Source organism: Rana temporaria, chromosome 2 (genome assembly GCF_905171775.1).
Source record: "Rana temporaria chromosome 2, aRanTem1.1, whole genome shotgun sequence".
In the NCBI taxonomy this organism is placed as follows: domain Eukaryota; kingdom Metazoa; phylum Chordata; class Amphibia; order Anura; family Ranidae; genus Rana; species Rana temporaria.
In genome coordinates this window covers 30732426-30758060 of record NC_053490.1, presented here as the reverse complement: position 1 = coordinate 30758060, position 25635 = coordinate 30732426, and positions in this window count along the sequence as shown.

Below are 25635 nucleotides of genomic sequence, written 5' to 3'. Positions count from 1 at the left end.
AATAGCATGGCGGCTCGCTCAGCTACATCGCGCTCCAACGCGTAGGCACCATCGGCAAGTAAACACTTAAAGGGGCACTCAAAAGGCCGTTCTGCCTCAAAACAAAAACAACAAACACAGCATTCAAGCCCAATGAAGAAATACTTGACAGGGGATAGAACATTGGATAAAATCTCATAAAGGTCAGACAGAATGAGCAAGTCTGGTTCTTGAGGCTCTCGAGATGCTTATTTATCACAAGGAAAATCACCGTCAATACACGTAGCTTTACCTCAAAAGGAGTTCTATGGCATCACTTTCGGGTTCTGAGTGCGCAGACGACCAGAACCCCAAAATATTACTAGCCATGCGGAGTCTGAAGCAAGAGTTGGCAGGCATGTTTAAAAAGTTAGAAAAATCAACTTTCTCATTTGCTGTCGTGTGTCGAAGACAATGAACAGCGACAGGACAACCAAGAAGAAGCGATTAAAGACTTTCAAGAAAAGGTTGCAAAGTTAACAACAGCCCATAGAGCAGTAGTATATAAGGTGGAAGATTTAGGAAACAGGAACAGGAGGAACAATCTTTGTTTGCGGGGAATACCCAAGACGGTTATCGATGAAGACTTGCAAAATGCAGTTCAAAAAATGTTGAACCCTATACTGGGTCAGCCAGAATCCAACGTTATTTGTTTTGATAGAAGTCATAGGGTTCAGCTACCACAGTATCTTGCTTTGGAGTTGCTGTGTGATGTCATCTGTAGATTACATTACTTTGAAGAGAAAAACGCAATCATGAAGAAAATGCGAGGAACAGCTAGTGTGAAATTTGAAGATTTATCAAAGAAAACACTGGATTGGCGACGGGTGCTGAGACCACTCCTGGAAATATTACGCTCTGTAGATATCACATATCACTGGGGCTTTCCAGCATGTTGCGATACTTAGATTTCAGGAGGACTTACAAGGCTTTCGCTCGGATCTTAATATTGATCCACCAGAGCTCCCAAATTGACATGAAGTCACTGAAACCAGTCTTGGTCTTTACGATACAACATGGTGGAAAAAATTATCTTCACGGAAAAGGAATTAACTAGGACAAAAAAGGAAATAAAATAAAATAAAATAAAAAGGGAAGGAAGAAAGGAAGGTCGCAAATATTCAATCAAAGCATTACCTAACAATAGGAAAAAGAGAGGAACAAACATTTTTTTTTTTTTTACCTGTATAAGATTTTGAATAATAATTTATGGAGAGATGGGGTTTTGTGTTGTGTTTTTTTTCCTCTCATCCTTTTGTTTTGAATACTTGATAATAAATTCATAAGTTCCTTTTCCATTTAAAATTTTAAGGCTAGCCAATGCCCCCTCTCTGTGTGTGCCCTGGGCACCTCTTTTTGGTTTTGGTAACTGCCCCTTGCCACTAATGGGGATCTGGGGACTTCATGCCTTACCACATACCGTGACAAGAGACCTAGGTGCGGCTGGACGGCCCAAACCCCCACCCCCCATAGGGTCGACTGCATTTTTTTGCATGGTGTAACTAGGCTACAATGTATTTTTTGTTTTTCTTTTTTCTTCCTTCTTTTTTTGTCTGTTCCTTTTTTTATTTTGTATTTTTTTACCCCCCCTATCTTCCCCTCCTCCTCCTCATGCGACTTATATATCTGTGAAAGGATGGGTTCTTGTCAAATAATGACCACTTTAACTTTGACTTCCTATAATGTAAGGAGTCGAAGGGGTAAAAGACATCAGACCCTAAGAGAATTGCAACGCATTTCTAACTCTATTGTATGTTTGCAAGAAACTCTATAAGGCTGGGTTCACACTACGGTTTTCCCGTCCGTCAGCCGCATACGATTTATATGAAAAAACGTATGCGGCTGAAACGGACGGGAACGTATGGCACCGCACATATGTGCGTTTTCCATTAACATTAATGTTAAAGGAAAACGTATGCGGTTGCCATACTGTTTTAAAAACGACCGCAAAACCGTGGTTGAACAGTTTACATCAACCCATATACAATCTGCACAGTACCCCTATATGGCATTATAGCTTATCAGATACTAAGAAAGCAAAAGGAGTGGCCATTGGTTTTCACTTTTCCACAAGAACACTTAATTTATATTGGATCAATCGAAGATAGATGAACATGGCAGATTCGTATTTGTTCGGGCCACGATGGGTGGTATGCAATTATCTCTGGTGAATATTTATTGGCCGAAGATTAAACAATCAACCTTTTTTTTCGTATATTGTCTAAATTGGGAGATTTTGTCAGGGGGGCGATTATATTAGCAGGAGTTATTAACATGACTTTGGATCCTTTGATGAATACATCCAGAGGACATTCTAATATCTCCTGTAGAAACCTCTCTCATGTAAATAACAATTTATATACATTTCAACTAGCTGATGTCTGGAGAATCCTAAACCCTAAGGAACGTGATTATTCTAAAACCCATGATTCTTATTCCAGAATAGATAATACCTTTATAGACCACTTTCATCTCCCATTGGTAAAGTCAGATATTTTAGGGACTAGTAGAGTTTCAGATCATGCCCCTGTGTCTATCACATTGACATTTTCTGGCCAGCCAAAACAACAATTTGGCTTGAAACTGAATGATTTTCTTTTTTCAGAGAAAATTGAACTATATGGACCTCTCAACCGCTTTGGTTTGATATTTTGAAGAGAATAAATCATTGGAAATGCCAGAGTCCACCCTGTGGGAAGCCCAAATGTTGGCTCGCTAGTTACAGGGAAAAAAAAACAGCCACCTTTATATCTAAGATTAAATCCAATTCTGACGAGTTTGTGAATACTGCCTCTGATATTGCACAGACTTTTCGTGACTTCTATGCAGACTTGTACAATGTAAGAGATACATTAAGTCCAAAATCTATAGAGGAAAGACATAGAAAAATGTTACATTATCTGCAAAAAGCACAGCTACCTAAACTCACTAATGAGTTCCTTGAAAAGCTGGAATCTGAATTTATGGAAGAAGAGTTTTATGCAGCTTTAAAGTCAACACCGACGGGTAAATCCCCAAGCCCAGATGGGTACACAATCACTTATTATAAGGAATTTAAGCAGAATCTTGTTCCACATCTGACTTCTTATGCCAATTCTATTGCAGGATCAGAGGGTTTTCGATCAAATTCACTTATTACTGATAACACATCTGTAATACCAAACAGGGGAAAGATCTATCCAGTTATGGAAATTATCACCCAATATTATTACTTAACATGGATATAAAGCTATATGCAACGGTGTTAGATATTAGATTGGTCGTGAAGCCAGAGACAATTCCTTACAAACCCTGTCCATAATGTCCTATTACTTTCAACCAACCCCGAAAAGGCGTTTGATAGGGTGGACTGGGAATGATTGATGATGACTTTGAAGTTTTTAGGTATAGGCCCAAGAATGCTTAATTGAATCGCATCTTTATACGTACCACCAACTGCCAGAATAAGGGTTAATGGTTTACTAAGTGATACATTTATTCTTAAAAATGCCACACAACAGGGTTGTCCATTATCACCTATTTAATTCTCCATTTATATAGAACCTTTTATTTCAACTGTAAGGAGGAATCGTACACGGTGTAAAAGTAAAGGGAAAGGATATACAGTATAGGATGTCTATGACTCCATATCTGTTAAATGCATGTAAATCTCTGATCCCACTACATTGGGGAAAACTTTCTATACCTACTAACTCACAATGGCTACATAGGGTTGATGAGCTCCGTTTAATGGAAGAAATAACTTGTAGAAATAAAGGGCAGACATGGGCAAAATGGCTCTAATTTAAGAACACTATGTTTTATTACGAAATAATTTCAGACTCCTGTGAATAGCGAGTCAGAGTATTACTTATTTGACTATTTTTTTATTTATATACTGATTATAGGTCCTTCCCATTTCCTTCCCCCCCTTGCTAGCTTCTTGGAACTTTTTCTTTCAGTTATTTCAGTTATTTATTACTAATCTATTCTGTATGTGATATCTGCTATGCCTATTTTTTTCGATTATCACTATATGTATTTGGTCTGTCTAGCGCTTAGGCGCAGTTATTGAACTGTATTTGGCGCTTAACAAATAATAAAATCAAATCAAATCTTTTGTTTCCTTTTTATGTTTTTCTTTCTTTTTTTTTCTGTTGTGCCCACCCTCCTCCCTTTATTTTTCTACTGGAGGGGAGAGGACGGAGAATTGGAATATGTTGAAATGTTAAAAGTAAATAATAATAATAATAATAATAATAATAATTAAAAAAAAACAGGAATGAGTTAATCTTACCAAAATTGCAGAAAAATATAAGAGACTTCAGTGAAATGTCAACATTTTGCTTTGGAGTCAATGGGAACGGTATTGTAAAATTAAGGTAGTGCACTGTTTGCTGGCTTTTAAGGGTGCAATGGGCTTTAAATTCCCCATGAAGATTATCAACTATCCTGGACCTGTTCTTATCGCAAAAAAGCCCCTCATAAGCTTCATTATTTTACTGCTTTTTACATAAAGAAAAATACGGCCAGCAAAAAAGTTAAATAAAAGCTATTAAGTCACAGTACACAAATTATAGTTAAAGCGGAGTTCCACCCAAAAGTGGAACTTCCACTTAATCCACTTCTCGCCCCCCCCCAATAATTTTCTTGGGGGGGGGAGTGGGGGCTTCAGGAGGATTGGGACTTGTCCCACTTCCTCCTTCCGTCCAGGGACCACTAAGGCGATACGTCATATCGCCTTTTAGCGGCCCCTCCCTGTAGGCGATCACCTGGGACACCAAGAAAGGAGACACAATGCAGCGCCTTCTGAGCGTAGCAGGTGTATTTAATATTGGAAAATTGTTAAAACATATAGATAACCTACTCACAATTCTGATGTAGGTAGAAGCATAACCGATTATAAAGGATTCATCCGCGGGGGTCCCGGAGACGGCGAGATGTCCTCATGCTGGCATACAGTGTTGTCCTGGTCCGTACTGCAGCGGCGATGGGAACCAAAAGCGCCCTCGGAACTGAAATGCGCGGTACAGGTCTCCACTGTGTGCTGCTGTTGCTGCCGACTTCACATCCGGGCGCGGGAGGTGCGCGCGTTCGAAACTTTCAAGTCTCTTCTTCAGGCATAATGGTGGCCATTTTTCCGGAGCGCAATATAAATGAAGGAAAGACCGCCCTGAATACTCCAATTGGCCAGATCTTAATTGCGGAACATCTAATGCCCCCCACGAGACTTATATACAGGAATACCATTAAAAGATGGAATAAAATATATATATAAAAATATTAATTAATTAGAGCCACAAGCAGCGGGGGTTTGCCTAAATGATCATAAAATGGAAGCTCTATAGGCATACAATAATAATGTCTAGTAAAATCAACTCAATAGCAAATGAATATACCCGAGGAAAAATTACGGGTAGATAATAAGAAAAATATTAATAAACATAATAATAAACATAAGAAAAGACAAGAAGATACACACAATTGCTGCACTAAAACAACCCGCTATATTAACCTCCCTTATACACACAGCATGTGGACGTATGACGTATATATTGCCTGAATAAGGACTACATATAGTGCTAAAATTTTTATAGTATGAAAAAAATAAAGGGTATTAAAATATATTAAGTAATATTCTAAAAACTTATTAAACCTAGTATCAAAAATATTAAAAAATGTATATTTTACGAAACATTTCCAATATATTAAATAATATATGTTGTTAAAAAAGGGAAAGGGAACTATGGTGTTGACGTCACCTATAGTCACTGTTAAAACCATGTCTGAATCAAGAATATTCCGATGAACTATATGTATTTCTAGCTATATTATATTAATAAGTTCCTTATAGTTCCTTATTAATATAATATAGCTAGAAATACATATAGTTCATCGGAATATTCTTGATTCAGACATGGTTTTAACAGTGACTATAGGTGACGTCAACACCATAGTTCCCTTTCCCTTTTTTAACAACATATATTATTTAATATATTGGAAATGTTTCGTAAAATATACATTTTTTAATATTTTTGATACTAGGTTTAATAAGTTTTTAGAATATTACTTAATATATTTTAATACCCTTTATTTTTTTCATACTATAAAAATTTTAGCACTATATGTAGTCCTTATTCAGGCAATATATACGTCATACGTCCACATGCTGTGTGTATAAGGGAGGTTAATATAGCGGGTTGTTTTAGTGCAGCAATTGTGTGTATCTTCTTGTCTTTTCTTATGTTTATTATTATGTTTATTAATATTTTTCTTATTATCTACCCGTAATTTTTCCTCGGGTATATTCATTTGCTATTGAGTTGATTTTACTAGACATTATTATTGTATGCCTATAGAGCTTCCATTTTATGATCATTTAGGCAAACCCCCGCTGCTTGTGGCTCTAATTAATTAATATTTTTATATATATATTTTATTCCATCTTTTAATGGTATTCCTGTATATAAGTCTCGTGGGGGGCATTAGATGTTCCGCAATTAAGATCTGGCCAATTGGAGTATTCAGGGCGGTCTTTCCTTCATTTATATTGCGCTCCGGAAAAATGGCCACCATTATGCCTGAAGAAGAGACTTGAAAGTTTCGAACGCGCGCACCTCCCGCGCCCGGATGTGAAGTCGGCAGCAACAGCAGCACACAGTGGAGACCTGTACCGCGCATTTCAGTTCCGAGGGCGCTTTTGGTTCCCATCGCCGCTGCAGTACGGACCAGGACAACACTGTATGCCAGCATGAGGACATCTCGCCGTCTCCGGGACCCCCGCGGATGAATCCTTTATAATCGGTTATGCTTCTACCTACATCAGAATTGTGAGTAGGTTATCTATATGTTTTAACAATTTTCCAATATTAAATACACCTGCTACGCTCAGAAGGCGCTGCATTGTGTCTCCTTTCTTGTTGTTCTACAGATTGCTTCATCTGTCAGCTGGCAGCCATCTAAGCAAGGCATCTTTTGGTTATTCAGTGCTGTGGACATTTTATGGATGGACTATAGTAATTCCATATGAGCACTATATTTCACTTTTGGATATTAACTTAAAAACTTGTTTATTGTTCCCATCCCTTATCCTTTGTTTATTGTTCACAGAGATATTTATTGGGAGTGCGCTTGATACTATGTTTTTTGATCACCTGGGACACGTTTTACTTGTTGCTGTAATAAATAGCCCAATTTAAAAAAAAAAAATTCTCAGTCTAGGCGATACGTATTCTTCTACATATTTTTGGTAAAAAAAAAAAATCGAAAGAAGCGTCTGGTTTGCGCAAAAGTTATTGCGCTTACAAAATAGGGGACAGAATTATTATTATTTTTTATTATTTTTTTTTACTACTAATGGCGGCGATCAGCATTTTTTTGGGACACAGATCGGTCTCCTCTCTCCCCTGACAGGACGTGGAGCTCTGTGTTTACACACAGAGCTCCACGTCTTGTCCCTGTAGCCGCCGATCCCGAGTGCCTGGCGGACATCACGGCCGCCAGGCACTCGCATCGGCATCCCAGCGATGCGGCGAGCACGCGCGCGCGCGCCTGCGCCGCTGACTGTGTGCGCAAGCCGTATAAACACGGCCAGTCAGAGAATTAGAACCACCCCGCGGCCGTATAAAGTCGTACGGCCGTCGGGTAGTGGTTAAGTAAATTAAAAAAAAGGGAACAAAAACACATATACAAAGAACTGACAAAACTAAATAAACCTAAAACATACCAACTAAATAAAGAAAACAAGTATTATGTTTTTTCAGGAAAGTTTCACCTAAGCAGCTCAAAGAGTGAAACTGAGAGTTTCCATTTTGGTGGAATTTCGCCAACAGCAAAACCATATTTGCTGAAATCACTTTACTTAATCACTCTACTGAAGAACTATTTCTTTAATACAACACGATTACGTACAGCAGTTGGTTTTACATAAACTGTAAATCATCCGATGTGCCCACTGGGAAATCCTCAGGATTGTTGGTCTCCAGTTTACACCAACATTATGTTGACCACTAAGCCTAGTAGATGTCTGTAGACACGCCACGGGATAGGACTTCTAACTGGACACAATGTAAAAATGAACGATCTGTACGAAGATAATGAAACAAGACAGGTTGACACTATTCATGAAATATACCCCACAACCCCGTCATTTCACATCTTTTATTTAAGTAGACAGCTTTTCCTAAAACATTTTGCAGAAGGGTGGAGTTGCATGTTAAGTTAGAATGTATTTTGGGTTTAGTTATGTTTTCCTTCGACATTCCTGGAAGTATTTTGGAAAGAAGTAATTGTTTCATTTTTAGTTCACCCTTTTTCTTTTATCACAGATTTGGAATTGTGTGATGTCTCTGTACTCTGCTGTAGTTCAGTGCTTTAATTTGTCCTGTAGAGATAAAAAATTTCCACCATGGCCTATTCTCATCTGTTAATCAGCTGTGCTCACTGACCGGTCTCATTATTGTTCTATGTTTATTTTTACTTCAATATTATTTTTCTAATGTATTCATCATGCTGCATTCCTTTTCTCTCATGTTGTCAGTGCAAAACTAAGTTAGACTTTTAAATCTAAATAGTCTTGGAATGATGTATACTTAAAGCAGACCTTCCTTCGTAAATGAAAAGTCCACTTCCCTGCCAGCCCTCCACGTCCAAACAAAATTAGCAGTAAAAAAACCTTTAAAAAATATTTACATCGATCCCAGCTTTCAAGAGGCTTCGGTAAGTGATTGTGCCTCCTGGGATAGGTGGCCACTGGGCCAATTGCAGGAGTGCATTTTGAGGAGTGATGACACCACCTGCAACTCCTAAAAGCCAGCGTCAAGGTGAGCAGTATTTATTATTATTTATAGTCAAAGCATATTGTTAAAGTTTTATTTAGAGCTTATATGTTTGGGAGATTGGAGACTGGCACAGAAGCGGACCTATATTTTGCATGAAAGATCTGCTTTAAAGAGGCTCTGCCATGTGATGATTATGTTTCAGCAGGAATGAAGGACTCACCGCTCCAGGTGGATTAGTTAGTGCCTGATGGAAATATCCAACAAAGTGCTGGCCCCGGGTACAGGAAGAAGGCTGCACATCGAGTGAAATCCAAAATGTTGTTTATTGATCACCAAGATTACATCAAAGGACACCATTGCCCAAGACTTGTTGACACGTTTCACACAGTACAATTGTGTTTAATCATTATGGTATGTACCTGAAAAAAACTAATACTTACCTCTCCTGCCCATGCTGTTGAACCCAGCTCCAATGTAGAGAAATGGTCCCTCAAAGTCCACCGGGAAACCAACACTTTTTAAGGTTATTTTTTTTTAAATGACAGTACTATATTTGTGAACTTACCTCAATCTCCTTTGGATTCCTCACCATCCTCCTTAAAATAGTCCCTGTGCTCACACATGGGGGAAACCTAGCTCCGTGATCCTCATCCTGTAGTGGTGTCCATCCTAAACTCAGGTTGATATTATTCATGCGAGACACTGCCATTATTTGTCATACATATGTAGCGCTCACCCCCGAAGGAGCCGCTGGTTATTGAATGGGATGGCCTGTTACCTCTGTGACTCTGCCGTCTAGGGTAGTCGATGAGAGCCGTAGTAATGGAATGTCCACACAGCAGGTTTCTTTCTCTTGCACTTTTATTTACCCAACAAGGTAAAACAATAAAACTTTCAGTGGAGGGTAAAGATGTAGAAGGAGGAGAAACAGCAGACTCAGGCATAACGATATGGAAACAGTCCTGCTTCCAACCACTTTGTTTCTTCGTCGCCACCCTCGCTAGAGTGGGTTCAGTGTACCTGGACAGGCCTCTCTCACCGACCTGGCCGCCAGAGTATCACTCAGAATACTAAGGGAAGAAAGTCTCTGCCACATACCCTCCCTGTAATGTAGATCACGGAGACGATTCTCCTTAATATGCTTTGGGCCTGTATCTCCCTCAGGTAGTTTTGCAGTTAGGTACCGACTGACAGGTGACTAACGTCCACCCTCCCAGTGTCCGGATACCTTGATCCCCGGTGGATTGTCGAGGCCGTATTGGAAGGCCAGCCTCTCTTGGCTCTCCTCAGACGGACTCCCCACTGAACAGCTTCCCCTCAAAGGAACAATGCTTGGGATCTTCTCAGGATTGGGGACCCAGTCGATTACTGGGGCCCCCGCCACAGCTTAAACTTTCCGAACCATTATGGTCACGGAACCAGGAGCACCGCGTGGCACGCGCATCCCAGCCTGGTAGGCCATTTCGCCAGGAGCCGTGATGTGTGGACACCCTGAAGGTGGGTGCCACACCGGAAGAAGACCCCGCCTCATGGCGTCTGTTCCAGAAGTACCCTCTCCCAGCATGCCCCGTGAGAGAACACTCTCTCCTGATTGGCTGCTGGCAAGAGGCAACCAAACACCAACTCCACTGGTGCCACCTGTTGCCTCGGGGTGGTATACCACCCCAGCAACAACAGAATGGGCCCACAGCACAGCCAAGCCGAAACAGAGGCCCCTTAGGATTGAAATTGAATTCAGAGCCACTTATACTCTGATTATCCCTTAAATTTTGTCAGTACCGGTACTTGAAAGTAACCCGGCGCTACTCATATTATTAGATGATCATTATATTTATGCCTATTTGATCATCTGTATGTATTTTTGTATACCGTTATTGATTGCTTGTTTCCTCACTTTATAGGTCTGCTCTGCATACCAAATCTTCCCTATTGGTCTCCTGAGGAAGCAGGTTATAACTCCCATGGAACGCATTGAGACACTGTTTGTAAAACTAACTATATGCTCATTTATTGTTAGGTAATCACTACATGTCATTTATAATTCTTCATATTTTCATATATTTGGGAGATATGGTCTTTGCAGAGAATTTTGTATAACCCTTTCTTTCTTCGGGATTTTTTTTTAACAAAAATGTGAATGTTTTTATTTTAATTTTTTGTATTATTAACCTATGTAGGGGAGCTACCCCATTTTTTAGTCAAGGTTTTTTTTTCCCCCAAGAGCACCTTTAACCCCTTCACGCCTAAGGGAAAAACAAATCTAAAAGCCTAAGCACAATTTTGACATGCGTTAGTAAAACCGTACATATCATCACAACTACTTTGTGCATCCAAGTGGATTATACCTTGTTTTTTTTTTTCAGGACAAAATGGGCTTTCATTTGGTAGTAAATAGTAATGAATATCTTCTGATTTTTTTTTTTTTTTATATCAAAGAAAAACTGGCCCAAAATAATAATAAAATATGTATATATTTTAAAATTTAGCTGTATATTTCTTGTTACTACCATAACCTACCACCAAAGAACAACCCAAAATAAATTCTTATGCTCCTGACATTTGCAATGATACCACATATGTGTATGTTATTTGTTTTTTTGTACCCGTAGTACAGCCTAGAATCAATAGAGACTAGGGTTGTCCAGATACCGATACCAGTATCGGTATCGGGACCGATACCGAGTATTTGCGGGAGTACTCGTACTCGCGCAAATACCCCCGATACCTAAATAGAATACTTCCCCCCCGCCGCTGCCGCCGCATCGCACCGCCACATCAAGGGACATGGCTAGAGGGACATTGCTGCATATGTGAGGGACATGGCTAGAGGGACATTGCTGCATATGTGAGGGACATGGCTGCATATGTGAGGGACATGGCTAGAGGGACATGGCTGCATATGTGAGGGACATGGCTAGAGGGACATTGCTGCATATTTGAGGGACATGGCTAGAGGGACATTGCTGCATATGTGAGGGACATGGCTAGAGGGACATTGCTGCATATGTGAGGGACATGGCTAGAGGGACATGGCTAGAGGGACATGGCTGCATATGTGAGGGACATGGCTAGAGGGACATGGCTGCATATGTGAGGGACATGGCTAGAGGGACATGGCTGCATATGTGGGGGACATGGCTGCATATGGGGGGGACATGGTTGCATTTGGGGACACATTTAAAAAAAGTATCGGTATTCGGTATCGGCGACTACTTGAAAAAAAGTATCGGTACTTGTACTCGGTCCTAAAAAAGTGGTATCGGGACAACCCTAATAGAGACCATTTTGTTTCTCGCCCATTAAAAATTGAACTGTTGGTACTGTGCATACTAAACTCCAAAAAAAGAAAACCATGCTTTTGAACTATGGTGTTGGAGAGGACTCTTGAAAGTCCCTTGGACAGCAAGAAGGTTAAACCAGTCAATCCTGAAGGGAATCAACCCTGAATATTCACTGGAAGGACAGATCCTGAAGCTGAAACTAGAATACTTTGACCACCTAAAGCAAAGAGAGGAATCAATGGAAAAAAACTCTGATGCGGGGAAACATGAAAAAAAAAAGGAGAAGAGGACGACAGAAAACAAGATGGATAGATAGTATCATCGAAACAATGAACATGAAGTTAAAGCGGGAGTTCTCCCATAAATGTTTTTTTTAACTTCGATTCCCTTAGATTGATGCTCGTTGTGTCTAGGGGAATCGGCTAGTTGTTTTAAAACCCGAGCAGTACTTACCGTTGTAGAGGGCGATCTTCTCCGCCACTTCTGGGTATGGGTCTTCGGGAGCGGGCGTTCCTTCTTGATTGACAGTCTTCCGACAGGCTTCCGACGGTCGCATCCATCGCGTCACGAGTAGCCGAAAGAAGCCGAACGTTGGTGCGGCTCTATACTGCGCCTGCGCACCGACGTTCGGCTACTTTCGGAAAATCGTGACGCGATGGATGCGACCGTCGGAAGACTGTCAATCAAGAAGGAACGCCCAGTCCCGCAGCCCATACCCGGAAGTGGCGGAGAAGATCGCTCTCTAAAAAGGTAAGTACAGGTTCGATTTTAAAACAACTAGCCGATTCCCCTAGACACAACGAGCATCACTCTAAGGGTAAAAACAGCATTTTAGCGGTGAACCTCCGCTTTAAGCAAGCTCCAGGAGGCAGTGGAGGGTAGAAAAGCACTATGGTCCACGAGGTCACGAAGAGTCAGACACTACTAAACGACTGAACAACAACAACAACTGTGCATACAAAACGAGAAACAGATTAATTTATGTCCATACTTATGGGAAATTTATTGTTTCAAATTAGGTCATTACATGATGGCAATATCGTTTGCTCTCACGACCATGTGTTCGTTTTTCGAAAACACATTTGAACGATTTTTCGACTAGTATATGGCTAGCATTAGTCTCCTAAGTCACCCCTGTAGCACTCAGTGTTTTTTCCCTCCCACCTTCATATCCTTATTGAGTGCTGCAGTGACACAGAGTTCAGAGAGCTGGGGGGAACCCAGAAATTAAAAATAATTCAGTTTCCCAGCAGACTTAGGTGGACCATTTATTTGCATCAGAACATTTCAGTGATGTTTCAGGCACTGTGGGCAACATCGTGGAGCTGTAAAAAAGTAAATGCAGTCTTCCAACATAGAGGGTGGGGGAATTACTATGTAGCAAGGTCTCCGATCTCCTTCGGTCTAATGAGAACCTCCAGGGCCAGAAATAGCTGACATCCAGTGACACTGCTAGGTGGGGGCGGGGGGTGTGGGCCACACCTAGGTGACACCCGCCAGAGGGGTGACACCCGTGGGTAGCGGCACGCACCGATAACACTGCCCGCTGACCTGATCTGCGTCTCAGGTCTTGCGCTGTGTTCCTCAGTGGAACGGACTTAAGCCGCCTCCCCTCCTCTCTGTTTACATCCACTCAAGAGGAGGAGGAGCCTATTCCTAGTCCGCGCTATTCCGAGGTCTGTAAACTTTACTAATGTATATGTGGATGGACAGGGAGGTGTCTATACTAATTTGGGGGTCTGACCTGAGGGGGGATTCTATTCTGATGGGGGGTCTGCACTGAGGGGGGGATTCTATACTAATGGAGGGGTCTGCACTGAGGGGGGATTCTATCCTGAGGGGGGATTCTATACTAATGGGGGGGTCTGCACTGAGGGGGGATTCTATACTGATAAGGGGTGTATGTACTGATGGGGGGGTCCACACTGAGATGAGATGTTGATACTGATGTAGGGGGGTCTGCACTGAGGGTGGGTGTCTGTACTGAGGGAGGGGGTCAGTACTTAGTGTGGGGTCTGTACTTAGCGGGGGGTCTTTATTGATAGAAGAGGGTCTGTACTGAGGGAGGGGGCTATATTGATGGAGGAGGGTCTGTAGTTAGTGGAGGGGGGTCTGTACTGAGGGGGGATTGTAGTTGGTGGAGGAGGGGGTGACATCAATTTTTTCAGCACCAGGTGACACCAACCCTAGTGACGCCACTGCTGACATCCTTCTGTATATGGTGGGTTGTGAGGCATGGTGGGTGCAAGATGATTAAAGTCATTGGGCGCCAGACACTTCTTCAAAGCAAAAGAAAGTTTAATTTCTCTTAAACTTTTTGGGGGAAAGAGGGTTAGGGTCAGTCAAAGGGACGCAGTGCCATATCGCAAACAATTTCCTGGTCATTAAGGGCGCAAATCCACTGGGGCTGAAGTGGTTAAATTGGTTCAGTGCATCCAACCTGTACCCAAGCCTTCATTGTGTGCACCTGGTTGATTAACTCATGAAATCCTTATGGTTGTTGGTATCCTTGGTTGCCGCTTGGCCCAGTGAAAATGTACTCTATAAGTGTTCCCTGATCCAGAGCAAAGTGGTCATTATAACTGCTTGAAAAGCCTAAAAGTCTTTATTTTTTGACAGGAGTTTCCTTTTTTATCCTCTTGATAACATAACATTATTTTACAGGTTTATAATACTATATTATAGGTCATGCAATAAAAATGACAGACGGCCTTGTATTGCGTTTCATTACGGAAGTGCAGACTTGCCTGTCTTGTATCATTCCCAGGCATGAAGTAGGAAATGATTAAAGATAATTGATCAGACCAGCACATGTCACGGCCTGTGCGCGTAAAATACAGATGGAAAAGATATATGGAGAGCTTGAACAAAACGCTATCAATCTACTTGATGCAGAATAACACTCTCCGAGGCTTCATATCAAGCAGAATTAAATCAAATCCAGATCTGGCTTGGAAGGATATAAAATCACACCGGCTAAATTGCAAATACCGAAAGTAAATATTGTCATAAAGGGGGTGCCTCGTTAAATGATATGGGTTAAAGGGGCACTCTTACCTTTTGTTATATGAACTGTGGTGTTCCTAAGCTACACAGCAGGTAAAATTATGATCCCTCAGATAAAAAAAAAAAAATTGAATGAACCCTCTACACAGCACACTGCAATATACCCTGCCTAGCCAACTTTGCACAAAAACAGGGATTCTTAGTTCACGTACATGGCAAAGAATGTTTAACCACTTCCCATCCCGCCTGTTGTCATATGACGGCCACAAGGTGGCTCTGCCATCCTGGGTGGATGTCATATGACGTCCTTGGTCCTCCTGGTCGCTAGGGGGCGTGTGCCTGCTGCGTAACTCGGGTGCCTGGCGGTTGCGATGTCTGCCAGGTACACGCGATCGGCAGTTACAGAGCCAGGGATGTGGATTTCTGTGTAAACACAGAGATCCACATCCTGTCAGGGAGAGGAGACCAATGGTGTGTCCCTCTCTTGTACATAAGGACAGCGATCGGTCACCTCCCCCGTCAGTCCCTCCCCCCCCCCACAGTTAGAATCACTCCCTAGGGAACACATTTAGCCCCTTGATCACCCCCTAGTGTTAACCCCCTTCCCTGCCAGTCACATTTACACAGTAATCAGTATATATTTATAGCACTGTTCACTGTATAAATGTGAATGGTCCCAAATTAGTGTCAAAAGTGTCCAATCTGTCCCCCGCAATATCGCAGTCCTGACAAAAATTGCAGATCACCACCATTACTAGTAAAAAATAAATAAAAAAACAATTTCATAAATCTATCCCCTATTTTTTAGATGCTATAACTTTTGTGCAAACCAATCACTATACGCGTATTGCGATTTTTTTTTTACCAAAAATATGTAGAAGAATACATATCGGCCTAAACTGAAAAAAATTGTATTTATTTTTTTAAATTTGGATATTTATTATAGCAAAAAATAGTGTTTTTTTTTTAAATTGTCACTCTTTTCTTGTTTATAGCGCAAAAAATTAAAACCACAGAGATGATCAAATACCACCAAAAGAAAGCTCTATTTGTGGGAAAGAAAAGGGACGTCAATTTTGTTTGGAAGCCACGTCGCACGACCCTGCAATTATCATTTAAAGCGTGACAGTAGCAAAAAAACGAAGAAAGTCTGGACTGCCGCACTCCAAAATGACTAAAACAAATTAGGTCTTTATTTTCAAATGCACATGCATTCACCGCAAGCAAAAAGGTACAGTATGGGCCGACGCGTTTCACGCTGTACTTCAGCGCTTAGCCATGACTAAGCGCTGAAGTACAGCGTGAAACGCGTCGGCCCATACTGTACCTTTTTGCTTGCGGTGAATGCATGTGCATTTGAAAATAAAGACCTAATTTGTTTTAGTCATTTTGGAGTGCGGCAGTCCAGACTTTCTTCGTTTTTTTGCTATAATCAGCATCGCCAGCACCCTGGTGGTTCAACAGCCCTTAATGATAAGTGAGACTCACCTGGAGCGGTGAAAGATTTGTCTAAAGCGTGACAGTGTTGAAATCTGAAAATTGGCCTGGACAGGAAGGGGGTGAAGGGTGAAAATGCCCGGTATTGAAGTGGTTAACCACTTCCGCCTGCCGTCGTTATATGTCGCAACTTTGAAGAGGAATACCGTTGTTAGCTACCATAACCCCGGTACCCTCCTGAAGAGCGGGCGGTCTTCTTTCAGATGAAAGTGGTCTCTGCGGCCCCTCCCGCGGCTCTCCGGTGCCCTCCGTCGCTTACCAGAGCCGTTGGCAGCGGCGATCGCATCCTCTCACTGCCTGTGTATGGAGATGAGTGAGTAGAAGATGGCCCCCACCCGTCTCCATACCACTGCAGGGCGGAAGCGACGTCAAAACGTCACTTCCGCCCAATGCTCTTAAAGGGGCTTTTTTTTATTGCATTTTAGCCTAAATATGAGATATGAGGTCTTTTTGACCCCAGATATCATATTTAAGAGGACCAGTCATGCTTTTTTCTAGGGATGCACCGAAATGGAAATTTCAGAACCGAAACGAAACCGAAAAAAAAAAAAAAATCAATCCGAAACCGATACCGAAACCGAAAATTACTTCCCCCCCCCCCCCCCCCCATATTTACATTTTTTTAAATGGGCACAGTGGCTGCATGTGATGGGCACAGTGGCTGTGTGTGATGGGCACAGTGGCTGTGTGTGATGGGCACAGTGGCTGCGTGTGATGGGCACAGTGGCTGCGTGTGATGGGCACAGTGGCTGCTTTTGATGGGCACAGTGGCTGCATGTGATGGGCACAGTGGCTGCGTGTGATGGGCACAGTGGCTGCGTGTGATGGGCACAGTGGCTGCGTGTGATGGGCACAGTGGCTGCATGTGATGGGCACAGTGGCTGCATGTGATGGGCACAGTGGCTGCGTTTGAAGGGCACAGTGGCTGCGTTTGATGGGCACAGTGGCGACGTGTGTTGGCACAGTGGCTGCGTTTGATGGGCACAGTGGCTGCGTTTGATGGGCACAGTGGCGACGTGTGTTGGCACAGTGGCTGCGTTTGATGGGCACAGTGGCTGCGTTTGATGGGCACAGTGGCGACGTGTGTTGGCACAGTGGCTGCGTTTGATGGGCACAGTGGCGACGTGTGTTGGCACAGTGGCTGCGTTTGATGGGCACAGTGGCTGCGTTTGATGGGCACAGTGGCGACGTGTGTTGGCACAGTGGCTGCGTTTGATGGGCACAGTGGCGACGTGTGTTGGCACAGTGGCTGCGTTTGATGGGCACAGTGGCTGCGTTTGATGGGCACAGTGGCGACGTGTGTTGGCACAGTGGCTGCGTTTGATGGGCACAGTGGCGACGTGTGTTGGCACAGTGGCTGCGTTTGATGGGCACAGTGGCTGCGTTTGATGGGCACAGTGGCGACGTGTGTTGGCACAGTGGCTGCGTTTGATGGGCACAGTGGCGACGTGTGTTGGCACAGTGGCTGCATGTGATGGCACAGTGAGGCTGCAATTAATGTTTTTTTTGGTAGTCAGAGAAGGCAAGCATGGCTCAATAACACACAAACGTTTAAAAAAAACGTTTGTGTGTTATTGAGCCATGCTTGCCTTCTCTGACTACCAAAAAAAACATTATTTGCAGCCTCACTGTGCCACTGTGAAAAAATGGCAGATAATTTTTATTTTTACCTGCCATTTTTTCATTAAGTGCTGGTCAGTCACCTCAGTCAGTATTAACCACCCCCCCAATCCAGCGATTTCATTTGTTCTAAGTTCCTTATTTCATTTTATTTCAAGTTCTAACAGGTTATGTTTTGCTAGTGCTTACTTTTTTTTTGGAGCACACTGCTCGATTCCTCTGTGTCACAGGCAGCTCCGACACAGCACTCCGAGTCCTCACTCCCCTCCGGCCGTGACGTCACACGGCGCACGACGCTGGACTGTACCAAGAGACTCCCCCGTAGGGGGGAGTAAAAAAATCAGGAAATGGAGCTAGGAGGGGCTAGGAGGACTCCGGTGGAGCGCGATCGGCAGTCGGCACACAATTTGTACAGTGCCACTGCCGCTGCCCGCGCTCTGTACTTGTCTAACGGCCGCAAATGCATTTGTAAAAAAAAAACTGCGCCCCCCTCCTAGACGAAATGGTACCGCCCACGGAGGGCGGTCATTATCGGCGATTTTAAATGTGTTTCGGCTTGTCCCTAAAATTGCTATTTTCGGCCGATATGTATCGGCCACCGATATATCGGTGCATCCCTACTTTTTTCTATTACAAGGGATGTTTACATTCTTTGTAATAGGAATAAAAATGACCCAAAAAAATATGAGGGGGAAAAAAAATCAGGTGAGCGGAGTCTCTAGGAGGTCCCATAATTCCCAGATTGTTGTTATTGTCCAAGGAGATATTTAGGGATTCTGTAAGGTATTCCATCCTCTTTATGTCCCAAATTCTTGCGTGTAGCTTGATCAGGAAGGACGGCTCTATTTTATTCCACTTGTGAGCCACTAAACACCTTGCCACTCTCAGCAAATGGGCCAGTAGCTTTTTGGAACTTTTGGAGAACTTTCGGGGAGCAAGGGAAACATTTTAGGATTACATAGTTACATAGTTACATAGTTAGTCAGGTTGAAAAAAGACACAAGTCCATCCAGTTCAACCACAAAAAACAAAATAAAAAAACACAGTAAAATCCCATACACCCAACTCCATACCCACAGTTGATCCAGAGGAAGGCAAAAAACCCCAGCGGAGCATGATCCAATTTGCTTCAGCAGGGGAAAAAATTCCTTCCTGATCCCCCGAGAGGCAATCGGATTTACCCTGGATCAACTATACCTACAAATCTTAGTACTCAGTTATATTCTGTACATTTAGGAAAGAATCCAGACCTTTCTTAAAGCAATCTACTGAGCTGGCCAGAACCACCTCTGGAGGGAGTCTGTTCCACATTTTCACAGCTCTTACTGTGAAAAAACCTTTCCGTATTTGGAGGTGAAATCTCTTTTCCTCTAGACGTAAAGAGTGCCCCCTTGTCCTCAGTGATGACCGTAAAGTGAATAACTCAACACCAAGTTCCCTATATGGACCTCTTATATATTTGTACATGTTGATCATATCCCCCCTTATTCTCCTCTTCTCAAGAGTGAATAAATTTAGTTCCTCTAATCTTTCCTCATAGCTGAGCTCCTCCATGCCTCTTATCAGTTTGGTTGCTCTTCTCTGCACTTTCTCCAGTTCTCCTATATCCTTTTTGAGAACTGGTGCCCAAAACTGAACTGCATATTCCAGATGAGGTCTTACTAATGATTTGTACAGGGGCAAAATTATATCTCTGTCTCTGGAGTCCATACCTCTCTTAATACAAGAAAGGACTTTGCTCGCTTTGGAAACCGCAGCTTGGCATTGCATGCCATTATTGAGCTTATGATCAACTAAAACCCCCAGATCCATCTCCACTACAGACCCCCCCAGTTGTACTCCCCCTAGTATGTATGATGCATGCATATTCTTAGCCCCCAAGTGCATAACTTTACATTTATCTACATTAAACCTCATCTGCCACTTAGTCGCCCAATCAGACAGAGCATTGAGGTCGGCTTGTAAATTGGAGACATCCTGTAAGGACGTTATTCCACTGCATAGCTTGGTGTCATCTGCAAAGACAGAAATGTTACTTTTGATCTCAGACCCAATATCATTTATAAATATATTGAAAAGTAAGGGTCCCAGCACTGAACCTTGGGGTACACCACTCATAACATTGGACCATTCAGAGTAAGAATCATTAACCACGACTCTCTGAATTCTGTCTTTCAGCCAGTTTTCTATCCATTTACAAACTGATATATCCAATCCTGTAGACCTTACCTTACACATGAGCCGTGTGTGCGGAACTGTATCGAACGCTTTTGCAAAATCCAAATATATCACGTCCACAGCCACGCCTCTGTCCAGGGTTTTACTTACCTCTTCATAAAAGGAAATCAGGTTTGTCTGACAACTTCTGTCTTTCATGAATCCATGTTGTCTGCTGCTTAAATAGTTTTTTTCCAGCAAGAACTCATCCATGTGGTCTTTTATTAAACGTTCCAGTATCTTCCCAACTATAGAAGTTAAACTAACAGGTCTATAGTTACTTGGTAAAGACTTTGTTCCCTTTTTAAATATGGGCACCACATTGGCCCTGCACCAATCCAGTGGTACTATTCCTGTCTTTAATGAGTCCCTAAATATTAGATACAGTGGCTTTGAAATGACAGAGCTCAACTCACCTAGGATCCGTGGATGGATGCCATCAGGTCCAGGTGCTTTATCCACCTTTATTCTGTCTAAATATTTCTGGACCATATCACTTTTGAGCCATTGTGGATTTGGGGCTGTGTCACTCCCACCCCCATTTTGGACATGAGCTCCCCCATGCTCCATTGTATACACAGAGCTGAAGAAAACATTTAGTACATTTGCCTTCTCTTTGTCCCCAGTCACCCACTCTAGATTATTTTGTAAGGGGCCTACATGCTCAGACTTCACCTTTTTACTATTAATATATTTAAAGAATTTTTTGGGGTTTGTCCTACTATCTTTTGCAATCTGTCGTTCGTTTTGAATTTTTGCATCCTTGATTTCCTTTTTGCATATCCTGTTATATTCTTTGTAACATTTAAACAACACTAGTGTTCCTTCATTTTTATATTTTTTAAAAGCTACTTTCTTATTGTTTATAGCTTTTTTAACTTTGACCGTGAGCCACATAGGTTTTATTTTTAGCCTTTTAAACTTATTGCCCATGGGAACATACTTTGCAGTGAGGTTCCACACAGTCTTTTTGAAGAATTCCCATTTCTGTTCTGTGTTCATCTGTGCCAATAGTCCCTCCCAGTCCAAGTCCTGGAGAGCAGCCCTCATCCTTGGAAAATTTGCTCTCTTAAAATGTAGTGTTTTAATATTTCCTGTATGTATTTCTTGCTTATAGTTAACATTAAATGAAATCATGTTATGATCACTGCTACCCAGGTGTTCCTTTATCTGAACATTAGTAATAAGCTCTGCATGGTTTGAAATTATCAGGTCCAACAGGGCATCATTCCTAGTTGGGGCCTCAATAAACTGCACCATAAAATTGTCCTGCAATAGGTTTTTAAATTTTTGTCCTTTAACTGTCCCAGAAGTGCCATTAATCCAGTCAATTTCTGGGTAGTTAAAATCCCCCATTATTATCACCGTCCCAGACCTTGCAGCCCTTTCCATCTGTGCAAGGAGCAGAGTCTCCACCTCCTCATTAACATTGGGTGGTTTATAACAAACTCCAATGATTAATTTTGAACTACGCACATCTGTATGCAGTTCCACCCATAATGCTTCAGCCTCATCACACTCTCCATCAACCAGGTTCTCTTTCACGCTTGCTTTGAGGTCACTTCTCACATAGAGACAGACCCCTCCACCTTTCCTTTTTACCCTGTCTTTCCGAAAGAGAGCATAGCCAGGAATATTAATAGCCCAGTCATGTGAGGATTGAAGCCAAGTTTCAGCAATACCGATTACATCATAGCTCTCCTCATGCATCAGAGCTTCCAGCTCACCTGTTTTGCTTGGCAGACTTCTGGCATTGGTGAACAAACACTTAAATGTATTGTTACATTTTTCTCTGGTGTTTTTCATATAATTTATAGTAGTACAAATGGCACTATTATTTCCAATGTCTGTTTGCAACATGGGAACTTTCTTGTCACCTGCCATAACCCTCCCCCCATCTATCCCCATTCCACTCTCCATTAATGTCTGACCACTAACTGACCTGTCTGCTCGATGTAATTCTAATTCACCCTCCCCCCTCAATCCTAGTTTAAATACTCCTCCAGCATTCCCATAAACCCCCCCCCAGCACAGCAGACCCCCTTCCATTCAAGTGCAAACCGTCTTTAGCATATAGGCTGCACCCCAATGAAAAGTCAGCCCAGTGCTCTAGAAACCCAAATCCCTCCTTCCTACACCAGGTCTTTAGCCATGCATTCAGCTCTCTAATCTCCCCCTGCCTTTCCTGTGTTGCGCATGGCACAGGCAATATTTCAGAGAATATCACCTTGGAGGTCCTTCCCTTCATCTTGCAGCCTAGTTCTTTAAATTGATTCTTAAGGAGCCTCCACCTTCCATGTATACTGTCATTGGTTCCAACGTGGACCAAGACAGCTGGGTCATGCCCAGCCCCTCCCAGTAATTTATCCACCCGGTCCACCACATGCCGAACCCTGGCACCAGGGAGACAGCAAACCATTCGGTTGAAGCGATCCTGGCGACAAATTATTCTATCAGTCCTTCTGATTATAGAATCCCCTATTACCACCAACTGTCTAGGCCTACCTGCACTCCCCTCCCCACCTCTACTAGATGGGTTGCTCTCCTGGCTGTTAGGGGTAGCAGTAACATCTAGGGCTGCCACCTCTGTGTTTGCCACCTCCACATCATCACCCAACTTGGCAAATTTGTTTTGATGCACAAATACAGGACTGGCCTTCCCTTTCTTCACGCCCCTTCCACTCCCTCTAACTGCATTAACCCATCTCCCTATCTGATAATCCTGACTTTCCCCTCCACCCTCCACATCAACCTTACTGACCACTTGCTCAGCGAGCAGAGGACCCCTTTCAAGGTTGTCATTTCTACCCAGTGTTGCAACTTGCTCCTCCAGATCTCTAATACGAGCTTCCAGAAGGGCAACCTGCTCACATCTGTCACAGCGGTATCCATCTTGGAGCTGTTGCACCAATTTTGCATACATGTGACACACTGTGCACTGAGCAAAACCTTCAACCCTGCTAGCACTCATTTCCCAGTTACAATATAATTACTTGTATGAAGATTAAGATAGTACTTACAGTTTTAGAAGACTCCTGTCTTAACTCTTGTTTTAAACTCCTGGTTTTTAACTCTCCACTTGTAATCAAAAATTCCACTTCTGATCAGAAATTCCACACCAGATCTTAGCAAGGAGCCAGCTCTTATGGAGTTTTTACAGACACTTATATACTCACCTGTTAACAATTAAACACTCCCCTTAATTAGCAGAAAGAAAAAAAAGAAAGCTGTTTAAAAAGTGTCAGAGAAAAAAAGACAAACAATTGAACACTTGCAGCAGAAACAGTTAAAAGCAGCTAAAAGCAAATCCTGGTTTTTAACTCTCCACTTGTAATCAAAAATTCCACTTCTGATCAGAAATTCCACACCAGATCTTAGCAAGGAGCCAGCTCTTATGGAGTTTTTACAGACACTTATATACTCACCTGTTTAACAATTAAACACTCCCCTTAATTAGCAGAAAGAAAAAAAAGAAAGCTGTTTAAAAAGTGTCAGAGAAAAAAAGACAAACAATTGAACACTTGCAGCAGAAACAGTTAAAAGCAGCTAAAAGCAAATCCTGGTTTTTAACTCTCCACTTGTAATCAAAAATTCCACTTCTGATCAGAAATTCCACACCAGATCTTAGCAAGGAGCCGTTAGGATTAAATGAGATCCAGCATCAAGAGGGAGTGGATGAGGGTGTGAATAACTCACTTTTTTACTTACCAAAGTCCAGGACCACATGACCCTCTGTGACACCTCTTCTAGTAATGAAGACCAGTGATCCGCTTCTGGTGTCTAGGTCCATGGACCAGTGTTGTCGCCTTCCTTTGTTTCATATCATCATGACTTAAAGACTTTTGGACCCTGTAAAAACCCCTCAAAGTAGACTACGATCACAGGTTCAGGTAAGAAACTGGAGCTATTAGATGGGCGAATAACTAGAGGAGGGTGCAGGGAGTGAACAGTATTGGAGGCTGGATCATCTTAAGGAATGGATCACCAGCTTAAAAAATAGCTGCCCCTAGAGAAGTTTAATGTTTTTGCCTGTAGAAGCAACTAATGTTATCCTATGTGTCCATGCACATTAGGTCATTTGGAGGCATATTTTAAGTTCAGTGTTCAGAGGCCGAAAAAAAAACCCCTTCTGTTTTGCATTAGCAGTTTTCTGGGAGAATAAAAAATGCAAAATCCTCCTAAACACTAGTACAAAAAAACTATCAAAATTTGCATTTTTTTCTGCCGAGTGCAATGGTGTTTTTTTTCTTCTTGCATGGACCCTTAACTTCTTGGAGCCCGGGCAATTGTAAAATGACAGCCACAAGGTGGCTCTTTAGGTCCGGGAGGACGTCTATTGACGTCCTAGGCTCCTCCGGCCACTGGGGGGCGTTGCGAGCGACGCCGGCAGCACGCGCATGCCACTGAGATGCCGATGCGCATTCCTGGCGGCCGTGATGTCCACCAGGTACCCGCGATCACCCGTTACACAGCCAAGGACGTGGATCTGTGTGTGTAAACACACAGATCCACGTCCTGTCAGGGAGAGAACGATGGTATGTCCCTTGTATATAGGGACACAGATCGGACACCTCCCCCAGTCAGTCCCCTCCCCCCTACAGTAAGAATCACTCCTAGGTAACACATTTAACCCCTTCCCTGCCAGTCACATTTATACAGTAATCAGTGCATATTTATAGCACTGTTGCCTATATAAATGTGAATGGTCCCAAAAATGTGTCAAAAGTGTCCGATAAGTCTGCCGTAATATCGCAGTCCTGACAAAAAAAAAAAAAAAAAATCGCAGATAACCGCTCTTACTAGTAAAAAAAAAAAAAAAAATTATAATTCTATCCCCTATTTTGTAGGCGCTATAACTTTTGCGCAAGCCAATCACTATACGCTTATTGCGTTTTTTTACCAAAAATATGTAGAAAAATACATATTGGCCTAAACTGAGAAAAAAATAGTGGGCCAAATTCTCAAAAGAGATACGCAGGCGGAACTGCTGTTCAGCCTGCCTATCCCTGTGCCTATCTTTGGAAACGATCCTCAAAAGGATTTTTCCAAAGTTAGGCAGAAGATCTGACATCTGTAAGACACTTACACTGTCAGATCTTAGGATGCAGTACCGCATCCGCCGCTGGGGGCATTTCTCATTGAAATGCCGCTTTGCGTATGCAAATGAGGACTTAAGCAGATCCACAAAGCTTTTAAGCATTGTGGTTTCTGCGTAAGTTCCGATTTGCTTGCGCAAA